Source organism: Eretmochelys imbricata, chromosome 4, assembly GCF_965152235.1.
Source record: "Eretmochelys imbricata isolate rEreImb1 chromosome 4, rEreImb1.hap1, whole genome shotgun sequence".
NCBI lineage: Eukaryota > Metazoa > Chordata > Testudines > Cheloniidae > Eretmochelys > Eretmochelys imbricata.
The window spans coordinates 33798480-33808238 of record NC_135575.1 but is presented as its reverse complement, the minus strand read 5'-3'; the positions used below and the strand labels follow the sequence as shown (position 1 = coordinate 33808238).

General features: G+C 46.9%; 1 protein-coding gene across 2 annotated transcripts in view; it reads left to right on the top strand.

Moving 5' to 3' along the window:
- The window catches only part of INTS12 (integrator complex subunit 12), a 31610-nt gene continuing 21851 nt past the window's right edge, over positions 1 to 9759 (top strand). The window contains exons 1-2 of one of the 2 annotated variants that reach the window (XM_077815104.1): positions 25 to 128; positions 2210 to 2297. The gene's annotated coding sequence lies outside the window, so the exon portion shown is untranslated. Of the gene's footprint in view, positions 129 to 2209; positions 2298 to 9759 lie in introns of both variants that reach the window. The other variant, XM_077815103.1, reaches the window with a different exon arrangement.

Genomic DNA, 9759 nt, shown 5'->3' with positions numbered 1-9759 from the left:
CTCCCGCCGCCGGTCCTTCCTGCCGCTCCGCGGGCTTGCGAGCGCGGCCGGCGCCCGGGCTCCGCTCTGCGTCACGAGGCGCGCGCCGGGGAGCGGTAAACGGGACGGAGCCGGGCCAGCGGCGAGGGGTAAGGAGCGGGCGGAGGCGGGCCCAGGGCAGGGACAGGAGCCGGGGCACAGGCTGCGCCCCGCACCCCCCAATGCCGTCCCTGAGTCCTGCGGGCTCCCCAGCCTGCCCGGCAGTAGCGCTGGGCCTAACCCGCGAGCGGCCGGGCCGAGCTCGGCGCTGCACAGCCCGGGAAGGGACGGAGCCCGCGGGTTCACTGCAGACATGCCGAGAAACCCCTCCGGTGCGGGGGGCTGGGCGAGCTGCCCCGACCCAAAGCCGAGGCTTCCCTCCGGGCCCGCTCAGGCTGTCGGACCGGGGGGGAGGGTGGTGTTATTGCAGTGCCGGGGGGCTGATCACTGGGCCGAGCCGCTCCCTCTCTTTGACTGGCTGGTTTCCTGACGATGCGATTATGCTTTCAGGCTTTTAGGAAACTTACCACTGTACAAACCAACGGTTTATTCTCCACCTAGCGATGAGACCCTTTCCCTGCCCCCTGGCAGTGCTGAAGTTTCCCTGTAGGAGAATAAATGGCCACTTTATTTTGCTTTAATCATCAGTGCCGTTCTGGTTTTTTGCTGTACACAATGAGTAATTCCCCTATCCTGCCACACAGATGCGAGCACTTGATTTTTGTAGACAGTGCTGAGTTTAGGTCATTATAGTGACTGGTAATGGAAGGTTCTCATTAGCTGTGCTTCTGGGCGCTGTTGGTGGGCAAACTTTTTGGCCTGAGGGCCATGTCGGGGCTCCAAAGCTGTACAGAGGGAGGGGTAGGGAATTCTGTGCCTCCCCAAACAGCCTGGCCCCCGTCTTTATCTGCCCCCTCCCACTTCCTGCCCCCAACTGCCCCCCTCAGAACCACTGACCCATCCAACCCCCACTCCTGGGACCTGCCGCCCCTAACTGTCCCCACCCCCCCGGAGTCCCACGCCCTATCCAACTCCCCCAACTGCCCCACCCCTATCCACACCCCTGTGCCCTGACAGGCCCCCTGGGACTCCCACACCTATCTAACCCCCCATTTCCCATCCCCTGACCGCCCCCCACCCCAGAATCTCCGCCCCATCCAACCACCCCTGCTCCCTGTCCCTTGACTTCCCCCTGGGACCTCCTACCCCTTATCCAATGCCCCTGCTCCCTGTCCCCTTATCATGCCGCTCAGAGCAGCAGGACTGGCAGCCATGCGGCCCGGCCTGAGCCAGCCACGCCGTGGCACTGCCCTGCAGGAGCTCGCAGCCCGCTGCCCAGAGTGCTGGTGGCACGGCAAGCTGAGGCTGCACGGAAGAGGGGACAGCAGGGGAGGGGCCAGAGACTAGCCTCCCCGGGAGCTCAAGAGCCAGGCAGGACACTCCCGCGGCCAGTAAACGCTAGCAGGAAATTGTTTCTGTCAGGGAACTGGTCCTAGTAGGTCTTTTCCAACTCTGATAGTATGATTTTTGAACTTCACTTGAATACTAAATCTCTTTCCAGATTAAAACACGTTTTCCTTTGAAGACGCAGCCTGTATAGTCACACCTGAGTTAAATGTAAACTAGTTAAATGGTTAACATTGGAATAAAACTGAAAGATTTGGCTGTGGACAGTTATTCTTTATTTGTGGTAGCACCCCATCATGTGATACGTGCTTTCCATATAGAGAAGAAGGCCCCCAGGCACTCACAATCTAAAACCAGACAGAGAGCGGGTTGAGGGATTAGATCGACAAATATTCAGTTAAGAAATGAATGCATATAATTTTGGCATAATTTATCTTCATGTGTAGTATAGTCAGCCTATGGTTTAAAATTTGCAGTGGTGAAAGACTATAGTCACTTTTTGACCTTTATATTTTGATTTTGTATATTTAAATAATTCTCAAGATAAGGAATTAGTAGATTTGAGATCACTGCTCTCTTCTTAAAGGGAATCTAATATAAAGCTGTACTTGGCACTGGCATGACTTCTGTTGGTATACTCTGTCCAGTTCTGGTATCCAGAGTTCAAGAATGATATTGGTACATTGGAAAGGGTTCAGAGAAGAACCACAGGAATGAATAACGAATTAGAAAACATGCCATATAATGAGAGACTCAAGGACTCTTAATCTGTTTATCTTAACAGAGATTTAAGGGGTGATTTGACTGCAGCAGTCTATGACTACTTGGTGAACAAATACTTAATAATGGGCTCTTCAATGTAGCAGAGAAAGGTATGACACGATCCAATGGCTGGAAATTAAAGCTAGACAAATTCAAATTGGAAATAAGGTATAATTTTTTAGCAGTTGGAACAATTTACCATGGGGTCATGGTGGAGTCTTCATCACTAGAAATTTTTAAATCAAGATTGGATGTTTTTCTAAGAGAGATGCTCTAGAAATTATGGGGAAGTTCTATGGCCTGTGCTATAAGGGAAGTCAGACTAGATAATCACAACAGTCCCTTCTGGCCTTGGAATCTATGAATGTAAATAATCCTTACGTCCAAAGTGGGTATATTACAGAGGTTAAAATTGTGGCTTTGTGATTGGTCCCAGAGTTCAGTTTTGATCCTCCACCTGAAAATCTCCATGAAGACAATATCTAAGGGCTTTCCAGAACCTGGTGAACTTCAGTTTATTAAACAAGGTGATGCATTAATTAGAAATGGTTGGAGAGGATAAACAATTGAGTATAAACCATGAAACAATTAACCAGTGACCTAAATCAACAAACCATAACGCGCACTTAGGCAGTGTCCAGTATCTTTATGTCCACTTCCCCAAAGTGAGGCAGCTTTTAGGCAGCAATCAGTAAATCATGGTTATATGAATGCAGAAACAAAGTCTGTCCTCAATCCAGGTTCCCTGTCAGCATGTCTGTCTCCATACCCTCCTTTCCAGAAAAATCTCCTCAAGATAGACACCGCGGGATCACCTCAACCCCTTAACCATGCACCTTCCCCGGTGCCCACTGGTGAAAGAGATGGACCAATACAATGGCATGTGAACTAGGGGCAAGAAAATTAGAGAATAGGAGCTAAAACTGAATCTGAACAGCAATTAGCTAGTACAAAGATGAAAATATATAATTGTTAGAAGCAGGTAGCCTCCAAGAGAATTGGTGGGTTTCCTGGGCTAGCAGGGGGAGAAGGGAGCAATTATGGAAAAGCTCAACTGATTCTTTGCATCTTTGTTAATCACAAAGACCATAGTTTTCATATAATAAAGCTTGAGATATTCTTTGGGACTGAGGTTTCAGAAGAGGAGGTCCTGGAATAAACTGATAAAGAACAAGAAGTCAGTGGATCAAATAGTGAAAATCAGAGTTCTGAAGGAACTTATGTGGCTGAGCTGCTAACAAAAAATTCAGTCTCATGAACATAATTCTCTCTGTGGGAGGACTGGAGAGTAGCAAATTTCACTTTCATATAAAAAGGCATTGGGATGGTCCTGGAAATGACAGACCAATGAACTGCACTGAAGTACAATGAACATGAGTTATGAGGAGAGGCTGAGGGAACTGGGGATGTTTAGTCTACGGAAGAGAATAAAAGGAAGAGAAGAGAAGAAAGAGGGGGGATTTGATAGCTGCTTTCAACTACCTGAAAAGGGGTTCCAAAGAGGATGGATCTAGACTGTTCTCAGTAGTAGCAGATGGTAGCAGATGACAGAACAAGGAGTAATGGTCTCAAGTTGCAGTGGGGGAGATTTAGGTTGGATATTAGGAAAAACTTTTTCACTAGAAGGGTGGTGAAACACTGGAATGCGTTACCTAGGGAGGTGGTGGAATCTCCTTCCTTAGAAGTTTTTAAGGTCAGGCTTGACAAAGCCCTGGCTGGGATGATTTAATTGGGGATCGGTCCTGCTTTGAGCAGGGGGTTAGACTAGATGACCTCCTGAGGTCCCTTCCAACCCTGATATTCTATGATTCTATGAAACTTGAATATAAAACACAAACAAACTAGCACTTATTCTTCAGTGGAAAATTATTAGGGCTGTCAAGCTATTAAAAAATTGAATCATGATTAATCGCATGATTAAAAAAATTAATCGCACAATTAATTGCACAGTTAAACAATAATAGAATACCATTTATTTTTGGGTGTTTTCTATGTTTTCCAATATAGTGATTTCAATTACAATGCAGAATACCAAGCGTACAGGGCTCACTTTATTTTTATTACAAACATTTCTACTGTAAAAAATGAAAGAAATAGTATATTTCAATTCACCTAATACAAGCAATGTAATGCAATTTCTTTATAATGAAAGTTGAACTTACAAGTGTAGAATTATGTACAAAAAATAACTGCATTCAAAAATAAAACAATGTAAAAGAACCTACAAGTCCACTCAGTCCGACTTCAGTCAAATCTGCTGTGACAGTGTTCTTAAAATGGAAATGTGCTGGGTCATCATCCGAGATTGCTATAACATGAAATATATGGCAGAATGCGGGTAAAACAGAACAGGAGACATACAATTCTTCCCCAAGGAGTGCAGTCACAAATTTAATTAACGCATTATTTTTTTAACAAGCACCATCAGCATGGAAGGATGTCCTCTGGAATGGTGGCCGAAGCATGAAGGGGTGTATGAATGTTTAGAATATCTGACATGTAAATACCTTGCAACGCCGGCTACAAAAGTACCATGAGAACGCCTGTTCTCACTTTCAGGTGACACTGTAAATAAGAAGCAGTCAGCAGTATCTCCCATAAATGTAAACAAACTTGTTTGTCTTAGCAATTGGCTGAACAAGAAGTAGGACTGAGTGGACTTGTATGATCTAAAGTTTTGCATTGTTTTGTTTTTGAGTGCAGTTATGTAACAAACAAAAAAAATCTACATTTGTAAGTTACAGTTTCACGGTAAAGAGATTACACTACCATACTTGTATGAGGTAAATTGAATCAAATTTCTTTTGTTTAACAGTGCAAACATTTGTAATTAAAAACAATATAAAGTGAGCATTGTACCCTTTGTATTCTGTGTTGTAATAGAAATCAATATATTTGAAAATGTAGAAAAACATCCAAAAATATTTAATAAATTTCAATTGATATTCTATTGCTTAACAGTGTGATTAATCATGATTAATTTTTTTAATTGCAGTTAATTTTTTTGAGTTAATCGCATGAGTTAACTGCGATTAATCAACAGTCTTAAAAAATATGTTGCTCTAATTTACTAAATAATGGGTAAAGGAGAACTGGTTAATATAATTTATTTGAACTTCCAAAAAGCTTTTAAGGTCCCTAATGAGAGGCTAAAAGCCTTTCTGTGAAAGGCCGTGCTCTGTCATAGAGCTAAAACTGTAAACAAAGAGTAAGAATAAAAGGTCAATTTTTAGCCAGGCGATATGTTATATTGGGCAATGGGTGCATGCAGTGTGCTAGGGTAGGTATTTAATATATTGCTGATCTGCAAAAAGGGTGGGGTGTCAGTGAGAGCAAAAATTGCAGACATAAAATTATTTAATTAGTCAAAACCAGAGAAGACTGTGATGAAGTGGAACCAAAAAAACACAGGTGAATTGTCAGCATGTTGACAAGTGAAATTTAGTATTGACAACTACAACGTGAAACATATTGGAAGGAAAATTTTGAACTATTAATTGACATTTCTGGATTCTAAGGCCTGGTCTACAGTATGCGTTTATTTCGGAATTAGCCGAGTTAATTCGAAATAGAACTGATTCCATCCACACGACCAAACCGTTTTTTTCTATTTAAATTGCTCTTTAATCCAATTTCTGTACTCCACCTCGGCAAGTGGAGTAGCGCTAAAATCGAGATCGCAGTTCCGGGTTACAGGTAATGTGGACGCGATTCAATGTTATTGGCCTCCGGGAGCTGTCCCAGAATGCTCCCTTGTGACCGCTCTGGACAACACTCTCAACTCCGATGCACTAGCCAGGTAGGCAGTAAAAGCCCCAGGAACTTTTGAATTTCATTTCCTCTTTGGTCACCATCAGCACAGGCGACCATCAGCACAGTCCACCATCATATGCAACCGGGCAGAGACCACCATCACAGGAGACCTCGCAGACTCAGATTCATAGACGAGCTCCAGCATGGTCCGAACGGTCACTGCATGTTGGGGAGACAAATCTGTTATGGCAGAAGTACGTTCCAAAAAAAGAAACACAAATAAGTATGCTAAAGTCTCCAGGGCCATGACAGAAAGAGGCTACTCCAGGGACACAGAGCAGTGTCGTACAAAAATCAAGGATCTCAGGCAAATGTTCCAAAAAGCCAGGGAGGCGAACGGGCGCTCTGGGTCACAGTCCCATACATGCCGCTTCTACCACGAGCTGCATGCAATTATAGGGGTGACGCCACCAGTACCCCACCACTGTCCGTGGACGCCTGCAAGGGGGGAGTTGCACGGAGCGAGGAGGATGAGTTATTGGAGGATGAAGAGGAGGAGGAGGACAGTGCACAGGCGGCAAGTGGAGAATCCGTTTTCCCCCTAGACAGGAACTATTCTTAATGCTGGACCCAATAGCCTCCCCCCACTCCCAGTGCGGGCTCCTGGACCATGACCCTGGAGAAGGCACTTCTGGTGAGTGAGAGCCTGATCGGAGCCACGCGGTGTGGGGAAACCCAGCTGCGCTGGGCTGTTCGCATTTAAAGGGCTCATTCCTGCTCAGAGCCTCATCGGAGCCACACAGTGGGTGTGGGTGGGTGGGTGTTGTGTGAAGTGATCATCCCACAGAGCCCGCAGGCGCTCCTATTATATGGCAAATCCACCAGGCATTGCTTGCAATGGGAAAGGGGGCCCAGCAGTTTGAAAGCATTGAAATGAATGCGGAAGAAGCAGAACCCCGCATGCCCCTAGGGCTTACCATGGCTGCCTGCAAGCTGAATTCTGTTGGCCGGCCATGTGTGATGGCTTAGTCACACCAAAATGGCAGGCACTTCAGTATAAGAGGCAAAATGCAACCTTGTACAGAAAAAACATGTGCTGTGTATTATGAATTGCCTGTTTCACTGAGAAAGTGTCCCCTTTGTTCTCTAAAATGTATCTTATAAATACTACCCTCCCTTTTTCTCCTCCCGCAGGTGCAAATATTTCAACGTGGCTCCTAACTACTCCATCCCAGAGGCTGGTCCAGATTAAAAGGTGGAAAAAACGAAGTCAGGACGACATGTTTGCTGAGCTCCCGCACTGATAGGGCCCAGCTGAATGCATGGAGGCAAACAATTGCCAAGTCCCGTAAAGCATTACATGAACACAAAGAGAGGAGGGACATGCGCGATGAGAACAGGCAGGATGCTATGGTCAAGCTCATGGGGGAGCAAACTGACATGCTCTGCTGTATGGTGGATCTAATGCAGGAAAGGCAGCAAGACCACAAATTGCCGCTGCAGCCCCTGTATAACCGTCCTCCCTCCTCCCCAAGTTCCATAGCCTCTTCACCCAGATGTCCAAGAACATGGCGGGGGGACGCTACGGGGACCCACACACTCAACCCCAGAGGATTGCACAAGCAGCAGAAAGCTGGCATATCTGAAGTTTTGATTTGGTTTCTGGACTTGTCCTTCCCTCCTCCTCCACCCCCCTCCCCCAGTTACCCCTTCCCCTCCGGTGTACCTTCTTATTTCTCTCAGTGTGTTGTGCAACTAATAATAAAGAACAGTTTTTAAACAATTGTGACTTTATTTCCTTTCATATATATAGGGGGTGGGTAACTTCAAGAGAAACAAACACAGCTGTCACACTGTATCCTGGCCAGTCATGAAACTGGCTTTCAAAGCCTCTCTGATGTGCAGCGCGCCCTGCTGTGCTCTTCTAATTGCCCTGTTGTCTGGCTGTGCGAAATTGGCTGCCAGGTGACTTGCCTCAACCTTCCACCCCGCCATAAACATCTCCCCCTTACTCTCACAGATATTGTGGAGCACACAACAAGCAGCAATTTCAGTTGGAATATTGGTTTGTGCTGAGATCTAACCGAGTCAGTAAACTGCACCAGCGTGCTTTCAAACGTCCAAAAGCACATTCTACCACCATTCTGCACTTGCTCAGCCTATAGTTGAACTGCTCCTTACTACTGTCCAGGGTGCCTGTGTATGGCTTCATGAGCCATGGCATTAAGGGGTAGGCTGGGTCCCCAAGGATAACTATAGGCATTTCAACATCCCCAACAGTAATTTTCTGGTCTGGGAAGTAAGTCCTTTCCTGCAGTTGTTCAAACAGACCAGAGTTCCTGAACTTGCGTCATGCACCTTTCCCGACCATCCCATGTTGATGTCGGCGAAATGTCCCTTGTGATCCACCAGTGCTTGCAGCACCATGGAAAAGTACCCCTTGCGGTTTATGTACTGGCCGCCCCAGTGTTCCGGGGCCAAGATAGGGATATGCGTTACGTCTATCACCCCACCGCAGTTAGGGAAGCCCAGCGCATTAAAGCCATCCACAATGGTCTGCACATTTCCCAAAGTCACTACCCTTGATAGCAGCTGGTCAATGATTGCGTTGGCTACTTGCAGCACAGCAGCCCCCACAGTAGATTTGCCCACTCCAAACTGATTCCCGACTGACTGGTAGCTATCAGGCATTGTAAGCTTCCACAGGGCTATGGCCATTCGCTTCTCGACTGTGAGGGCTGCTCTTATTTTGGTGTCTTTGCACTTCAGGGCAGGGGACAGCAAGTCACAAAGTTCCATGAAAGTGGCCCTACGCATATGAAAGTTTCACAGCCACTGGGAATCATCCCGTACCTGCAACACTGTGCGGTCCCACCAGTCTGTGCTTGTTTCCCGGGCCCAGAATCGGCGCTCCACGGCATGAACTTGGCTCAAAGCCACCATGATCTCCCAATTGCCACATGCCGTGCTTCTAGGAATGTCTGGTCCATGTCCTCATCACTATTGTAATCGCGCTGTCGTTGCTTCCTCGCCTGGTTTTGCAGGTACTGCACATACTGCTGGATAATGCGCGAGGTATTTACAATGGTCAGAACTGCAGTGGAGATCTGAGCGGGCTCCATGGTTGCCACACTATGGCGCCTACATAGGTAATCATGGAAAAAGGGCTCAAAACGTAGGAGAGCAGAGTGGCAGCGGAAGAGGTGCTGTTCGGTTCACGATAGCCGAAAAAAAGGCGGGAAACAGTTGTCTTCTGTAGCTTTCACGGAGGCGGGAGCCCAGGACAGACAACATGGAGAGTCTTGGTAGCGCAGCAATGGCAGGAGAGCAGAGTTGGCGGCGGAAGCTGTGCTGCTCGGTTCACGATGGCCTAGCAGAGTTGGCAGTGGAAGCGGTCGATGAGGCAGAGAAAGAGTAGATACTTATAGAGATTACGTGGAAAGACGAGAGGAAATGCGTGGTGGATTCATAGTACCAGGAGAGAAGCGGTGCACCGTACTGCACTGTCTGCTGAAAGCAGCATGGCATCTGCACGCCAAAAAGGCGTGAAACGATTGTCTGCCGTAGCTTTCATGGCGGGAGGAGCGACTGACGACACACAGCCAGAAACACTTGCAAGAATGTTTTTCCCCCATCATGCACTGGGAACTTAACCCAGAATGCCAATGGGCGGTTAGGACTGTGGGATAGCTACCCACAGTGCAGCGCTCCGACATTCAATGCTAGCCTCAGTACTGTGGGCGCACTCTGTCGAATTCACACATTTGAGTGGGGACGCACAAGACCGAATGTATAAAATCGTTTCCGAAAATCCGAATA